At 43.8% G+C, this 15,949-nt stretch overlaps 1 long non-coding RNA gene across 2 annotated transcripts; it reads right to left on the bottom strand.

Annotated features, from left to right (window-relative positions):
• Positions 1-10,713: 10,713 nt before the first annotated feature.
• On the bottom strand, positions 10,714-15,724 carry LOC142971148 (uncharacterized). 2 transcript variants are annotated; one of them, XR_012959341.1, is made up of 6 exons: positions 15,684-15,724; positions 15,562-15,602; positions 15,133-15,418; positions 14,853-14,968; positions 14,153-14,339; positions 10,714-11,393 (listed from the first exon to the last, which is right to left on the bottom strand). It is a non-coding gene; the product is annotated as an uncharacterized LOC142971148 (long non-coding RNA). The 2 variants fall into 2 exon arrangements; XR_012959340.1 differs by having other exon boundaries at positions 14,853-15,418.
• Between the last annotated feature and the right edge of the window lie 225 nt (positions 15,725-15,949).

The raw sequence follows: 15,949 nt of genomic DNA, 5'->3' as shown, positions 1-15,949 counted from the left end.
ATTGCCGAAGGTGTCAGTCAAACAGAGACAGGAAGCGTTGTGGTGTCAGTGTAGCATGCTGTAAATGGAATATGGTGATCGTGCCAATTAATATCTGGCTCCAGCGTCTCTCGCGTGAAGCATAAACAACAGGTGTGTGATAGAAATGGAACATTGGATGCACACGGCATACGCGTGGGCTTGAAACGTGTTGCTGCATTTGACTCAGCCACATCTCACATGGAAGTTCTTTTGGAACCTGAACACCACCTGACAGCTTGAGAGGGGGCTCAAAGTTGATTTAGAGCATGATTCGCTTTCTGTGCAATTTTTCCAATGTGATGCAAGTTGCTGAATTGAGTTTCCCCTCCCTATTCCTGCCTCCATTTATGGTCATCCAAGCTGAAGACCGGAGAGAGTGGCGATCACTTTTTTCCGTTCCTTCGCTCCCCTTCCCATGACTCATCTTCATGCAGAGACAGGTGTTCCCATTAAGATTGATCTGTATGAACATTTCCATCTTTAGCAGTAGATATGTTAATGTAGACATATAACCATATCCACATAACTTCCCCTTACCCTCCGCTAAGATATTCACAGCATAATGTTAATGAAGGAGACTGGCTGTGTGCAGCACACATCCAATTACTGTCTGGGATGCTAAAGGCTGCCACATGACGGACAGCTGAGCTGCCTGGCAGCAGAGGATGTGAGGCTTGGAGTGGGATCCACAGCGGGGATTGAGGAAAAATTGATTCCGATGCTGAGGCAGAACGAGTCAGGTGTAGTGGAAGCATTTTAGAATTATCTTCAAACAGGAATAGTCACTGCCGATGAACAAATCAGTGACGCACACAAACCTCTGGGTGCACTCGCCGTGTGTGGTATGAGTCACACAGGAGGTTTGATATTTTTGGGCTGGGACATAACATCGATGAGTATTCCCTCTCCGCTCCTGTTCTTCTTTAGACGCCACTGAGGGCCTTCTTTTCCAGGACATTTTCAAAGAGGAGGCAGTTGGTGGCTGCTGGCAACGCCGTGCAGTGCTGCCCCTTTCCAGAACATGGTGGAACTGTTCATTCGGAGCTTGTTGCAAAATTTCAAACACAAACCCCACTCTCAACATCAAACGGTTTTGTTGGACAAGGATCAGAGAGTTTCAAGCAATCTCAGTGGATAATTTTAGATGCTAAAAATACAAATTAAGAAGAAGCCGGCCTCCAGAATGTTCTGAATGGTCACAGAATAACAAGCACACGCAGTGTTATTGATGCCAAGCTCCCAACCAGACGATCCAACACGCGCCACCTATTGGCAGAAAAAGTCAAAGCAGCACCAAGTCAGAGCTGCAGACGTACAGTAGACATGCCCATATGCAGGCAAGCATTTACACTTCTGTCTCATATCTTGATTATGTTAGTATACACAATTGTATATATGCTTACAGGTAGTTTGTCTGCTTGAATCCGATAACACCACAAAAACACACCCCAAAAAGGAAGCAGTTGCTATTAAAGGAAAAACAAGAAAAAGGACAGATGTAACACTCGTAGTCAGCAGGTGGCAGGTGGCACCCACTTTTTTTTTAAATGACAAACCATCTCGGCCCAATTCACAATATCCCATATATGAATGTCCCTGACCGTTTACACTGCCCTTTCCGCATCGCTGTTACCTGGATTAGTTAAACCAGCCATTTGGTAAATATATCCGTTTGATAAATCACAACTTCGTTTCATGCATGTGTATTGAAAACATATACACATGTTAAATACTTTATAAATGAGACCAAATAAATGCATGCAGGGTGAGTTAACAGGGTCCCGTTATTTCGTCTCATAAAACAAACAGAATGTGCGCCAGCCTTTCATATTAAAGTCAATGTTATAAGTAGGCTACAATTATCAGAACAATACGGACAATCAGGCTCCCTCACGTGGCTGAAATGTGTACTGCAGATATATATTTTAAATAAAAGAAAATGTAATAACCCTAAGTATCACGATCAGAATTGTTTTTATTTTTTTATTTTTTAAGGAAGTTAAAAAAATCTAGTGTTTCTCACCCAATGCACTAACCGCATTAAAACCTTTCTCTGACCCACCAGTTGTGGTATCCAGCCACACAGATAGACTCGGGTTATTTGCCCGGCTTTCAAATGATCCACCTCTGCTGCCACCACAACACAACTCATTGCAATATGACTTTTTTTGTTGTTGAGGAAAATGGTTAATCCACAGACCTTCTGTTTTCACTAGAGCTTCTCCTTAACTAAAGAAGTAGTCTCAATGTGAGAACTATTGATGCTGAGGTCTGTGGATTATCCTGAGTAACCAGAACATTGTTTCTGGTAATTGCTGTTTTTTTCCCCCTCCGTTTTTCAATTACTTTGAGGGACTGCATAATGAGCAGCTCATTTGTGCTTTCTCTCTCTCTCTGGGCTTTTTTTTTTCTCCACGATATGCCTCTTGCAAAAGGACATCATTTGCTGTAAACTGCAGTGAACAGTAAGTAGCAGGAAGTACAACGGGACCATTAAATCCATGTGAGAGTGAGGTTCAAACAATCCACTCCTTTACAAAACTCCCTTTTGTTCCCAGTGAAAATTGGTTTCAAGCTAAGCATGAGGCCCTAATTGTATATATTTACACATCAAGTGTGTCATTTCCAAATGAAAAATGAGACATTTTATCACATAAGGATAGTGTGTTGTTGTGGGAGTAACTTAATATGCCTGTGCCTGCTTTTGTTTTGGTGGAGGTTTGTGTGTGTGCTTGCATTTATTCTTACAGAGGAAGATAGTGAACACATTAATATGCAGGACATGCTACCCCTTCTGGGATTAACTGCTTATTAATCTTGCACTTTCACATGTGCATCATTTATCCCAGTACTTCTGCCAAATGCAGCCACAACTGGCATTGTAAAAGCATAAACGGCTCACAAAAATAGTCTTCCTTTGTCCTGTTGTGTCGGAGTAATCACACATTTCCTCCTGCTACTGTTCTCAATAATTCAAGCTGTTAATATCTCCCATACTTGGAATGTAAAATATGTCTGTGGATAGTTTCTTTCAGATAAATAAAGCACTTTTTTTTCAGTTAAATACATTATTTTATTTAGTTTTTTAATTGAAAATCAAATTAAAGCAGCAGTGGCTGCCAGTCGCAGTGCTCGCTGCTGCTGTGTGTGATATGAATATGAAATGACACTGAAGTACATGCTCTGCAGACCTGGGAAGAATCCAATACTGTGTGTCCATCTTGCCTTGTTACTTCCCCTTCCTCAAGAGGCATGTTTATCATGGTAATCTCTCCGTGAGCAGACTGAAGAAGTGTGTTCCCCTGCAGGTGTTCCCCCGCAGGGTTTCCCGGATTCATACAAAGTGCATGGCTGCACCTTGTTCCGTGCCTTGTTTATTTCACAGCGGTGAATAATGGCTTTATTTTAAACCGTAATCCCCCTTTTCTATAAATGTATAATTCAGGCTAACCAGAAAATGCTGTGTTTCATTTCCCTGTGCCACCTTTGAACACGCAGTTAGGACTATGGGCAGTTTGGTTTCAGTGCTCGCTCAGATTTATTCAGCCCAGGTAAATTATAAATAAGTCTTTTCAAAGCTGCAATAAAAAAAAAAATCTTACTAACAGCACTTTAAAAAGTTTTTTAAATGGGCAAACCACTAAAGTTAAAAATAGAGAGACTGTAGTCCATTTGCAAAGCCCTTGGCGTAGCAAAGCTGGGTCATACAGTAAGTTCAATGTTTATGTTAACTGCTCGGTGTTTTGGATGCAGACAGTCTCCCGACACGCCTCGGGGCAGTATGTGAGTGATAGTTTGATGCGTGAGTTTGACGGGTTACGCAATACAGTCAGTGATTCACACAACACAATCAATCATTCATTTGCGATGCCAGACCCATTATATGCATGAATCATCATCGTCGTCGCATTTCCATCACATTCGCCTTTCAGGTTGAAATATGCATTGTGTTTCTCCTCTTCCTCTTCCTCTTCTCTCTCATGTGATGAAGCGAGAAGTGCGCAGAAAGTAAGTAAGGAAACACGGGTGTAATATAGATATTTATCCGTGTAGGATTTATTTACAAAAAAAGAGATCCTCTATGTTTGGAGATATAAATAAAGCGATGACAATATTGCTAAAGCTTTGTTTACACCGTAACACAATTTGTGCCGTAATGTATTTTTCAATCTTGTAGTTTCTCCACTGTGCCATAGTCTTGAATGTTGTGTTATCTTGAACAATGTGGAGCTCCGCAGAAAATATGAGGCAATTTATCCAGAGTTCAATGGCGCTGCTATGCCACTTAAACATTTTATTGTGCATTACATGAAAGGTCGGGGTCATTGAGTGGACATTTGCTGTGCAGAAATGTGCGAGAGCCTTTTACAGCAGCAGGAAAAAAACCATCAAGATATAGCACCACATGTCATTCTCTCACTGCACACACAGCTCGCTCGCACACGCACTCTCGAGATCCGTCCCTGTGGGTGGACAGAACCACTTCCTTATCCACGCTACCTTGCATAATGCCTCTGCACTGCGTAGGGTACAGGCAGTGCACCAGCAGCAACAATACGGCTGCTTCAGAGCAAACCCACAGCTCGCCAAAGACTGCTGTGTGTTGACTTGTTTGGCCCCCAAGACCTGGGAGCTAGCACCAGCAGGCGAGGACCCCCCCCCCTGCAGCTACAGCTATAGATCGGCATCGAGGTCTCAAGAAGTTTCCAGTCAGATGAGCAGTCCAGAGTGAGCGATGCATTCCTTTCGGGGTCAGAGCTCAAGATGTTTGGCATGCGCTCTCTTGCTGTTTCCGACAGTGTGAACTCTTCCGGCCTCCGGCATTCCTGCAAACCCCCGAGGAAAGTAATATCCGCAACACTTAGAAATAGGAACGGGAAATAATAGATATTCACAAAAGTTCAACTTTCTGAAATGCAGCACATTGGCATGCAGACGTTATTTTGTTGCTTGAATATATTTGTCTGCAAACAAACAAAAAATCATAAACAATGTGTTCAATTCATCACTATAAGCAGATTAATATTATAACTGAATTATTCCATCCATCCATCCATTTTCCACCGCTTATCCGGGGTCGGGTCGCGGTGGCAGCAGGGCAAGCAGGCCGACCCAGACCTCCCTCTCACCGGCAACATGTTCCAGCTCATTCTGGGGGATCCCGAGGCGTTCCCAGGCCAGCTGGGAGATGTAATCTCTCCAGCGTGTTCTGGGTCTTCCCCGGGGTCTCTTCCCAGTTGGACGTGCCTGGAAAACCTCCAGTGGGAGGCGTCCAGGAGGCATCCTAATTAGATGCCCGAACCACCTCAGCTGACTCCTTTCGACGCGAAGGAGTAGCGGCTCGACTCCAAGCTCCCTCCTGATGACCGAGCTCCTTACCCTATCTCTAAGGCTGAGCCCGGCCACCCTACGGAGGAAACTCATTTCGGCCGCTTGTAGCCGCGACCTTGTCCTTTCGGTCACGACCCAGAGTTCGTGACCATAGGTGAGGGTAGGAACGTAGACCGAGTGGTAAATTGAGAGCTTTGCCTTCCGGCTCAGCTCCCTCTTCACCAAGACGGTCCGGTGCAGCGCCTGCTTTACTGCTGCAGCTGCACCGATCCGTCTGTCGATCTCCCGCTCCATCTTACCCTCACTCGTGAACAAGACCCCGAGATACTTGAACTCCTTCGCTTGAGGTAGGCACTCCATCCCCACCTGGAGGGAGCAATCCACTGGTTTCCGGCAGAGCACCATGGCCTCAGATTTGGAGGTGCTAACTCTCATCCCCGCCGCTTCACACTCGGCTGCAAACCGTCCCAGTGAATGCTGGAGGTCACGATCCGAGGAGGCTAACAGGACCACATCATCTGCAAATAGCAGAGAGGCGATCCCGAGACCCCCGAAACTGACGTTCTCCGCCCCCAGGCTGCGCCTAGATATCCTGTCCATGAAAATCACGAACAGGACCGGTGACAAAGGGCAGCCCTGGCGGAGGCCAACACCCACCGGGAACGTGTCTGACTTATTGCCGAGAATGCGGACACAGCTCCTACTGCAGTCGTACAGAGACCGGATCGCCCGTTGTAACGGGTCCGGCACCCCATACTCCCGCAGCACCCCCCACAAGATCCCCCGAGGGACCCGGTCGAAAGCCTTCTCCAAGTCCACAAAGCACATGTAGACTGGTTGGGCAAACTCCCAGAGCCCCTCCAGTAGTCTTGCGAGGGTAAAGAGCTGGTCCACTGTTCCACGGCCGGGACGGAATCCGCACTGCTCCTCTTGAATCTGAGGTTCGACAAGCGGTCGGAGCCTCCTTTCCAGCACCCTGGCATAAGCCTTCCCCGGGAGGCTGAGTAGTGTGATACCCCGGTAATTCGAGCACACTCTCCGGTCCCCCTTTTTGAAGATGGGAACCACCACCCCGGTCTGCCATTCCATGGGCACTGATCCCGACCCCCATGCGACATTGAAGAGGCGTGTCAGCCAGGACAGCCCAACGATGTCCAGCGCCTTCAGCATCTCAGGGCGGATCTCATCCACCCCCGGCGCCTTGCCACCAAGGAGCTTTTTAACTACCTCAGCGACCTCTGCCAGGGATATGGGTGAGCCTCCCCCTAGGTCCTCAGGCGCTGCCTCCTCTGCAGAGGACATGTTGGTCGGGTTTAGGAGTTCCTCAAAGTGCTCTTTCCACCACCCGACGATGTCCTCCGTCCGGGTTAGCAGTCCCCCCCCCCCCTGCTGAGAACAGCCTGGGGTAAGCCCTGCTTTCCCTTCCTGAGCCGTCGGATGGTTTGCCAGAACCTCCTTGAGGCCAACCGAAAGTCCTTCTCCATGGCCTCCCCGAACTCCTCCCATGCCCGAGTTTTAGCATTCGCGACCACCGCAGCTGCAGCCCTTCTGGCCTGCCGATACCTGTCAGCTGCTTCAGGAGACCCCTGGGCCAACCAGGCCTTGAAGGTCTCCTTCTTCAGCTTGACGGCTTCCCTCACCTCCGGTGTCCACCACCGGGTTCTCGGGTTGCTGCCACGACAGGCACCGATGACCTTCCGGCCACAGCTCCTAGCGGCCGCGTCCACAATAGAGGCTTTGAACATGGTCCACTCGGATTCCGTGTCCCCAACCTCCCTCGGGATGTGTGAGAAGTTCTTCCGGAGGTGGGAGTTAAAGACCTCCCGGACAGGGTCCTCCGCCAGACGTTCCCAGTTTACCCTCACTACACGTTTGGGTTTACCGGGTCTTTCCAACCGGTTCCCCTGCCATCTGATCCAACTCACCACCAGGTGGTGATCAGTTGACAGCTCTGCTCCTCTCTTCACCCGAGTGTCCAAAACATACGGCCGCAAATCAAATGATACGATTACAAAGTCGATCATTGATCTCCGGCCTAAGGTGTTCTGGTACCAGGTACACTTATGAGCCACCTTATGTTCGAACATAGTGTTCGTTATGGCCAAACCGTGGCAAGCACAGAAGTCCAATAACGAAACACCATTCGGGTTCAGATCGGGCAAGCCGTTCCTCCCAATCACCCCCCGCCAGGTTTCTCCGTCATTGCCCACGTGAGCGTTGAAGTCCCCCAGGAGAACTATGGAGTCGGTAGGCGGCGCCCTTTCCAGGACCCCTCCCACCGACTCCAAGAAGGCCGGATACTCCGAACTGCTGTTTGGTGCATAAGCACAAACCACAGTCAGAGCCTTGCTCCCCGCAACCCGTAGGCGCATGGAGGCGACCCTCTCGCTCTCCGGGGAGAACTCCAACACAGCGGCGCTCAGCCGGGGGCTCGTGAGTATCCCCACTCCCGCCCGGCGCCTCTCACCCTGGGCAACTCCGGAAAAGGACAAAGTCCAACCCCTCTCCAGGAGCTTGGTTCCAGAGCCAACGCTGTGTGTGGAGGTGAGTCCAACTATTTCTAGCTGGTATCGCTCCACCTCCTGCACCAGCTCCGGCTCTTTCCCCGCTAGCGAGGTGACGTTCCACGTCCCTAGAGCTAGTCTATGTCGCCGGCGATCGGCATGCCCGGGCCTCCCGCCCGACCTACCGCCCGGTCTGCATAGCACCCGACCCCAATGCGTGTCCCTGCGGGTGGTGGGTCCACAGGGTGGCTGCTCCATGATGTTTATTCGGGCTGAGCCCGACCGGGCCCCATGGGCAAAGGCCCGGCCACCAGACGCTCGCCTACGAGCTCCCCTCCTGGGTCTGGCTCCGGGAGGGTGCCCCGGTTTCCCTGGTCCGGGCGAGGTGACTGTAGTCCGTGGGCTGCTCATCATTAGGGTCGTTTTGAACCGCTCTTAGTCTGGGCTCTCCCCTGAAACCTGTTTGCCTTGGGAGACCCTACCAGGGGCATTATTTATTAATAAGAATTATTTATTCTTATTTTTCCATGCAGATTACCATCTCATTGGCATATGTATAAATATATATTACAGGAATATGAAGTAATGAAATGGACAGCTTTGCTATTTACTGAATTTTATTGAGCGTACAGCAGATTCAGACGTGGCATCAGCTGTGTCAAGGGCGGCTTCAACCACAGGTGCTTTCCCCTTGCATATTAGTTTTCTGTCCCCATCACTAGCCTCTGTGACTGTTTCTCCTTGTTTGAGTTAAGCTTTAAAGAGATGACATTTCTCTTTTTTCCATCATGACTTCAGTGTGCACACAGACTCAGGTATCCAGCCAGAAGTAGACGAGTTACCGCCAAGGCAAAGTATCATGGGAGTAAATGAAAACAAATAGAATAACCTTTTTATTCTTTTAGGTTATGAGTTATAGTTCTATCATTTCTAATTGGATTTATGAATATTATTTGAGATGGACATTGGATAATGTCATGTGGAAACAAATCCAAAAATGTGTATATCATGTCTGTGTCCAATATTTAAAGCAAATCGCAACAATCGGGTGTTAAGATTTAAGTGTCTTTATTACCTCCACAAGCTGTGTCTCCACTTTGGGAACAGTTCTACATGAAGTAAAGGAAGTAAACTTGACAAAGCCAGGCTATGAATTTAGCAGAATTATTCAAAGCTCGGAAGAGAAAATATTTGATACACACCAGCTTTTGCATTCTCTCACTAGTTTTGCTAGTTTTCTAGTGTAAAAGAGGTTTAAACAAAGAGGTCAATGCGCTGCTGGTTCACTTGGGCATCTTGAGCTTAAGAGAACATTTCTGAAAAAAAGACATTTCCACAAAGAATCTACAGTCTGAACATACTGTGAAATCTAAAATAACTGATTTAGTGTGAGAGCCATAAATGAGCCTTCTTCACTTTTGAAGGTGAGGTTTAGACAAAGAGGATGCAGGGAGAAAAGGGTATTTTTTTTAATAAACCTCAAGACATTAAGCCTGAGATATGGATTGTGCAGCTTCAGTATTATGAAGTTGGTCCTAATATCGTATATATTTGATGTACTACTGTATGTAGCTTGAAAAGCAAGAGTCTCTATCTTGGAAAGACTATTTAAGCCGACAGGCATCGTAAAGAAGATTCACAATAATGGCCTTGCATCAAGAAAGCAGTGAATTCTTGTTGTCATATCCACAAGTATCCATTAAACACCTGCCCATAACAGCATTCTTAACCCCTGCATGCTTATACAGGCCAGAATGTCCTCCTGTAAACATTTAGCACAACAACTCTGCTCTGTCACCGGTGATAGATGCACGGGTAAAAACTGCAATATTGGCGTCCAAACAATAGGCAAGGCACTGTAGTTAAGCATTTCTCCAGAGAAATCTAAAATTATGTTCTCTCAAGGACATTGCCGACCGAGCATAAAAAAAGGGAGGGGGGGGGGGGGGGGGGGGGGGGAAACGGGAAAAAAGAGGCGGAGGAAATTGCAGAGCACCCTGCTCTGCTCCCCAGCTGTTTACCCGGCGCTGCAGAGGCTGTAAATTCTAAAGAGCTGAAGCATATTCGGCATCATCTCCGGCACCCATCATTCCAGAAATTGCCTCTCTTTACCCCTCTCTCTCTCTGAAGAAGTGCACAGTTCGTTGCAGTGCCGTGCCGGCGGATCCCTTTGCGCTGTCACTTTGGTGGTGACTCTCAGGGGCCCATAAACAACCAGCCTCTACAATATCTCAAGGGTACACTGTAAAAAAAATTCTGTGTAATATACGGTAAATTACCGGCAGCTGTGGTTGCCAGAACTTCACCGTAAAAAATAAAGTGAGAATGTATAATACATCACGGTATATATTTTTTGCAACCGTAGATTTCACAGTTGAGAACTGTTTTTTGTTTACGGTAAATTACTATAAAAAACAAGAGATTTCATAAACCTGTTTACGGTAATATCCAATTTAACGGTAAATTACTGGCAGCTGTGGTTGCCAGAACTTCACCGTAAAAAATAAAGTGAGAATGTATAATACATCACGGTATATTATTTTTGCAACCGTAGATTTCACAGTTGAGAACTGTTTTTTGTTTACGGTAAATTACTATAAAAAACAAGAGATTTCATAAACCTGTTTACGGTAATATGCAATTTAACGGTAAATTACTGGCAGCTGTGGTTGCCAGAACTTCACCGTAAAAAATAAAGTGAGAATGTATAATACATCACGGTATATTATTTTTGCAACCGTAGATTTCACAGTTGAGAACTGTTTTTGTTTACGGTAAATTACTATAAAAAACAAGAGATTTCATAAACCTGTTTACGGTAATTTGCTTTAGAAATAACAGTCATGTTATAAACGTGTTTACGGTAAATAACTTTATAAACAGCAACTATATTGTGAAGCTAATTACAGTTTTTCTCAGTAAAAAACACAGTACAACTGTATGATACATTACGGCATTTTATTGAAAAATGCAACTTAACGGTAAATTACCGGCAGCTGTGGTTGCCAGAACTTTACCGTAAAAAATATAGTGACAATGTATAAGACATCACGGTACAAAAATACGGTACAATGTAGAACGTAATACAATTGGTTGGCATAGATTTCAGTCAACTTCTGATTATTGTAAATTACAAAGGAAATATCAAATAAAGCAGATTGTAAATCAAGGTACAGACCATCATTGATATACCTTAAGAAACTAACATTCTCTGTGAAAAACAGGTTGAACTGATACAATATCTTGTACAATATACTCACAAAGCAGTGTTGAGATCTTGAAGAAACAGCATGTGTCCATATATATGAAGGATAACCATGAATAAACATGAAAGGATTAGCCACTTGCCCTGAGTTGATCAAGAGTAATGAGTCACTGAGTCCAGACTTGACTGAAGAGGGCACTCAACATGGTATAGCATCTCACATGGACATGAAGTTCAGGAAGCTGGAACTTGAAGCGTGTATTTTCACCAGTTCTACTTGAGGACTCGTATGTTGACCATCAGGTATTCACTGTGGACTGGAATGATCCTCTCTGCACCCAAAAACAGAAACAAAGGCAAAGTTAGATTGATGCAGTGCTTCAACATGATGCCTACACAGAAACATTTACTGCCTTCTGCTGTTAAACTGAGCTCCAATGACCTAGAAGAAACCAGCACTTTATACTTAATAAAAAATAATAACTATCAGGTCGAATGGTAAAAAAACTACACATTTCAGCACTAAGGCATCATCAGCATGTGTTTAATTTCTGTCGACAGGCAGCCTAAATACACAGATGCCTCCAAACAATACACTGTGTGCACAATTATTAGGCAAGTTCTATTTTTGAGGATTCATTTTATTACCGTATTTTCCGCACTATAAAGCGCACCGGATTATAAGGCGCACCTTCAATGAATGGCCTATTTTAGAACTGTTTTTATATATAGGGCGCACCGGATTATAAAGCGCATAGAATAGAATAGCGTCGTAAGCGTGTCTCTTGAAAGGTGCCATTTTGGGGTCTTTATACACACAAGTGGTGTTGGACTAGGAGTAAGCGCAGTACCGGTGTTTACCGCGGTGCGGCTTTGTAGTTTACCAGTCGTACTGAAACATTTTGACAGAGCGCCGTGTACAACCAGTATGGATCAACCAATTGATCCATATATAAGGCGCTCCGGATTACAAGGCGCACTGTCGTTTTTTGAGAAAATGAAAGGCTTTTAAGTGCGCCTTATAGTGCGGAAAATACGGTATTGAACGACAGTGCTCTCGGTCAATCCAAAATGTTAATAAACCTCAAACCTGAATATTTAATAAAGTAAAAGTGAGGTTTTGGCTTTCTTAGGAGAATATCTATGTGTGCACAATTATTATGCAACTAAATGAAAAATGTTCCCATGTCACTTGTTTATTTTTATCTGTTAAAGTGAGAATAATAAACAAACAACTCAAAATTTACAAATAAACGTTATTGATATTTTAAAAAATAAAATAATCTGTGACACTATAGCCCCCCTTCTTTTCAGTAATAAGCCTTCCATTCATGGATTCTGTCACTTTCTTGATCTGTTGACGATCAACCACAGCCTCCCAGGTGGACTGTTTTCCTTCACCGTAAATCTCCCGTTTAAGAAGGGCCCACAAGATCTCAATAGGGTTTAGGTCAGGTGAGGAAGGGGGCCATGTCATCATTCTTTCATCTTTAAGGCCTTTACTGGCTAGCCACGGAGTGGAGTACTTGTATGTAGGGCAATGGAGCATTGTCCTGCATACAAATCATGGTCTTCTTGAAAGTTGCAGACCTTTTTCTTGTACCACTACTTGAAGAAAGTGTCTTCTAAAAACTGGCAGTAGGTTTGGGAGTTGATTTTGAGTCCATCTTCAACCTGAAAAGGTCCAACTAGCTCATCTTTAATAATACCAGCCCATACCAGGACCCCACCTCCAACTTGCTGGCGTCTGAGTCGAAGTGGAGCTCTGTGCCCGTTACTGATCCAGCTACGGGCCCATCCACCTGGACCATCAAGAGTCACTCTCATCTCATCAGTCCATAAAACCTTTGAAAAATCTGTCTTCCGATATTTCTTGGGCCAGTCTTGATGTGTCTTGTTCAGTGGTGGTCGGGTTTCAGCCTTCCTTATAGTGGCCATGTCTCTGAGCACTGAACACCGTGTACTTCTGGGCACTCCAGGTAGGTTGCAGTTCTGGAATATGACTACTGGAGGATAATGGGTTCCTGGTAGCTTCACGTTTGATTCTTCTCAAATCTTTGGCAGTTAATTTGCATCTTTTTTTCTCAACACGTTTACTTTCCCTGTTGACTATTTGCAACAAAACGTTTGATGGTTCTGTGATCAAGCCTCAATATCTTAGCAATTTCAAGAGTGCTGTATCCCTCTGAAAGACTTTTATTTATTTTTACAATTTTTGACTTTTCAGTCAGTTAAATCTCTTTTGTGGCCCATTTTGCCTGAGGAAAAGAAGCTGTCTAATAATTGTGCACACTAATAGTTGCCCAATAATTGTGCACACATAGATATTCTCCTAAGAAAGCCAAAACCTCACTTTTACTTTATTAAATATTCAGGTTTGAGGTTTATAACATTTTGGATTGACCGAGAGCTCTGTAGTTCAATAAAATTAATACCCAAAAATACAACTTGCCTATTAATTGTGCACACAGTGTAAAGACAATCATCATGTTTGATACAACCAGGGTATCTGCACATCTTATTAATTCCATGAATTCTACATTTTTTGTTTTCATTTTTTTTAATTCAATGACTTTTAAGACTTTTTAAATATCTCTAAAATCAATTAAATTACTGTTGCAAAATAAATAGAGAAACTAGAATACAGTAAGCTGTATCCTGTTGTTGAGTTGTATTGCATTTGAATAACTGAGCTATTCAGTGTACAATAGCTAATATAACTGCCTTCTCGTTAACAAAAATCAAACTGTATGGCGGAGACCCAGTTCAATAGGAAACAATGACCCCCAGCATTTACCATCAAATAAACATAAGAGTGCACTGTAGGGCCCACTTGGGTGCAAAGACACAGGTGCAAACCCCTTTTGGGTGGATTTTGGAAAGATAGTACACAGAATTAATGACATTTTACTGCTACGTGAAACGTAATGTAAGGGGGATATCAGTTCAGAGCACTAAAAAACAAATAGTACTAATACAAAACTATATTCCAGTGGTTTCATCTATGTTTGCATGAAGCGGTTGGCTCAGACCGTGCACCTGAGGATGATTGATTGAGTGAAGTTTGAGTTGCACCTATCGCACTGCTTACCTCTAATTAGCCTTGACAAGACTGGTGTCTGAGTCATTGGGTCCAGACTTGACTGAAGACAGGTGGGACAGAGTCTCATACAGACAGGGTATGCTGTTCAGGAAACTGGAACTTTAGGTAGGTGTTGTCATAATTTCTGCTTGAAGACTCACAAGTCAATCTGGTGTTCGCTGTGGGCTAGCATGATCTTCCAGCCAGAAAAAAAGACAACATAGAAAACATTAACAATACTAACAATAATAATAACAGTAACATCACCAATAATATAACTTTATATAGCACTTACACAGTTGCAAAATGGTTCCCATACTTCACACAAAAAACAATCAAACTATAAAAACACAAAACATTAAAGAGGGTAAAACAGAACAAACTTACCAAAGGGTAAACAAAGAGTAGGGTTAAAGATTTGATAAAAAGGTCAAGCTACAAATATGATTCATGAATAAGAAATAGCCATAATACGTATGGTATGTCAATAAAGTCAAAATAATTTCACAGTATGTCAAAAAAGGTTATTCTGGCAAGAAGTTAAAATCACATTGGATTATGAAATGCCTAGGTTTATGCAGTACTTAACATCAACAATACATGCATACACTGTTTGAACATGAAATGGCTAAACAGTGCTTACAAAAATTGAAGACCCTAAAGCCTTCTCTTGTTAAATGAACATACATTGAACTTTACAACAACTTACCTCTGTTTATCCTTGACAACACTTGTATGTATCCGATCATAAGGTTACACTAGTAGGACAGCAAAGAGGGTGATGAGATCCATCTGAAGTACAACCGCTGGTAGTCGTAATCACACCTGAAAGAAAGAATAAAGAGAAAAAAGACAAGGGGTGGACATACATCCTCTTAAGTGAAAGATGAAATCATGTCAAGCATCAACTTTTACTCTTTTCAATGCAAAGGTTGCAAATTAAAATGAAATGGCTAAATTCACACTCAAAAATAAAAACAGTGCCTCACCTGGTTTAGCCCGTACCACATATTGTTATCGCAGCAACAAAGGTTTGATTCCCGTTGGGCCATGTGTTGCAGATCATCCCTTCTCACTCCACTGTGGTTCCTGTCTCTCTACTTCTGCTGTCCAATAAAACACGAATGACAAAAAAATCATCTTTAAAAGTAAAAAAAACAACTGCTTGCTTTGGGCATTTAAATGGATTAAAATCCCACCGTTTTCCTGGTTGTCATAAAAGCCAGCAAGTTGTTCCCATCCAAGTCCACAACCACTAGAGTTTGAATGCAATGTCTGAAAGGTGGCAGGAGCAAATTAATTCAATGTTGCAAGATTAGAGTAAATTGTCTTAATTATCTGCACAAACTGCTCTTGTACCAATTAAAATGTTCAGATATTTGTTAGATATGTGTACAATTTACTTACAATTTACTTACTTTAAAGGAGATTCTTCTTAGCAATGCCACCTGCCTTCGACCTAGAAGTTTCACAAAAGCACTGGAACAAATTGTCTTTCTTTTGACAGACATTCAAGTATTTCAAAGAATTGAATACTGACTTGAACTTTACTCCTTCCACATCTGGTTTATCTTGGGTCTGGAGGCAATCAACAGCAGAGTTGTAGCTGTCAATGGTGCGCTCTGCTCCGCACAGATTTGGATCGTCACCCTGAAATTCAGATCGGGTTATTAGGCAGTACCTACAGAAATATTGCGAGTGACTGAAATTTTCAGTGAAGGCACCAATGCCATGAGAGCCCAAATTATGTCCTGCAATGCAATATAAGGTTATTTTGACTACCGTTTCATCTGATACTACGATCCC

Source organism: Anarhichas minor, unplaced genomic scaffold (genome assembly GCF_050575085.1).
Source record: "Anarhichas minor isolate MPS153535 unplaced genomic scaffold, ASM5057508v1 ptg000045l, whole genome shotgun sequence".
NCBI classification, from domain to species: Eukaryota; Metazoa; Chordata; class Actinopteri; order Perciformes; family Anarhichadidae; genus Anarhichas; species Anarhichas minor.
The sequence above is the reverse complement of the archived record's forward strand: the minus strand, read 5'-3'. Positions and strand labels throughout refer to the sequence as shown.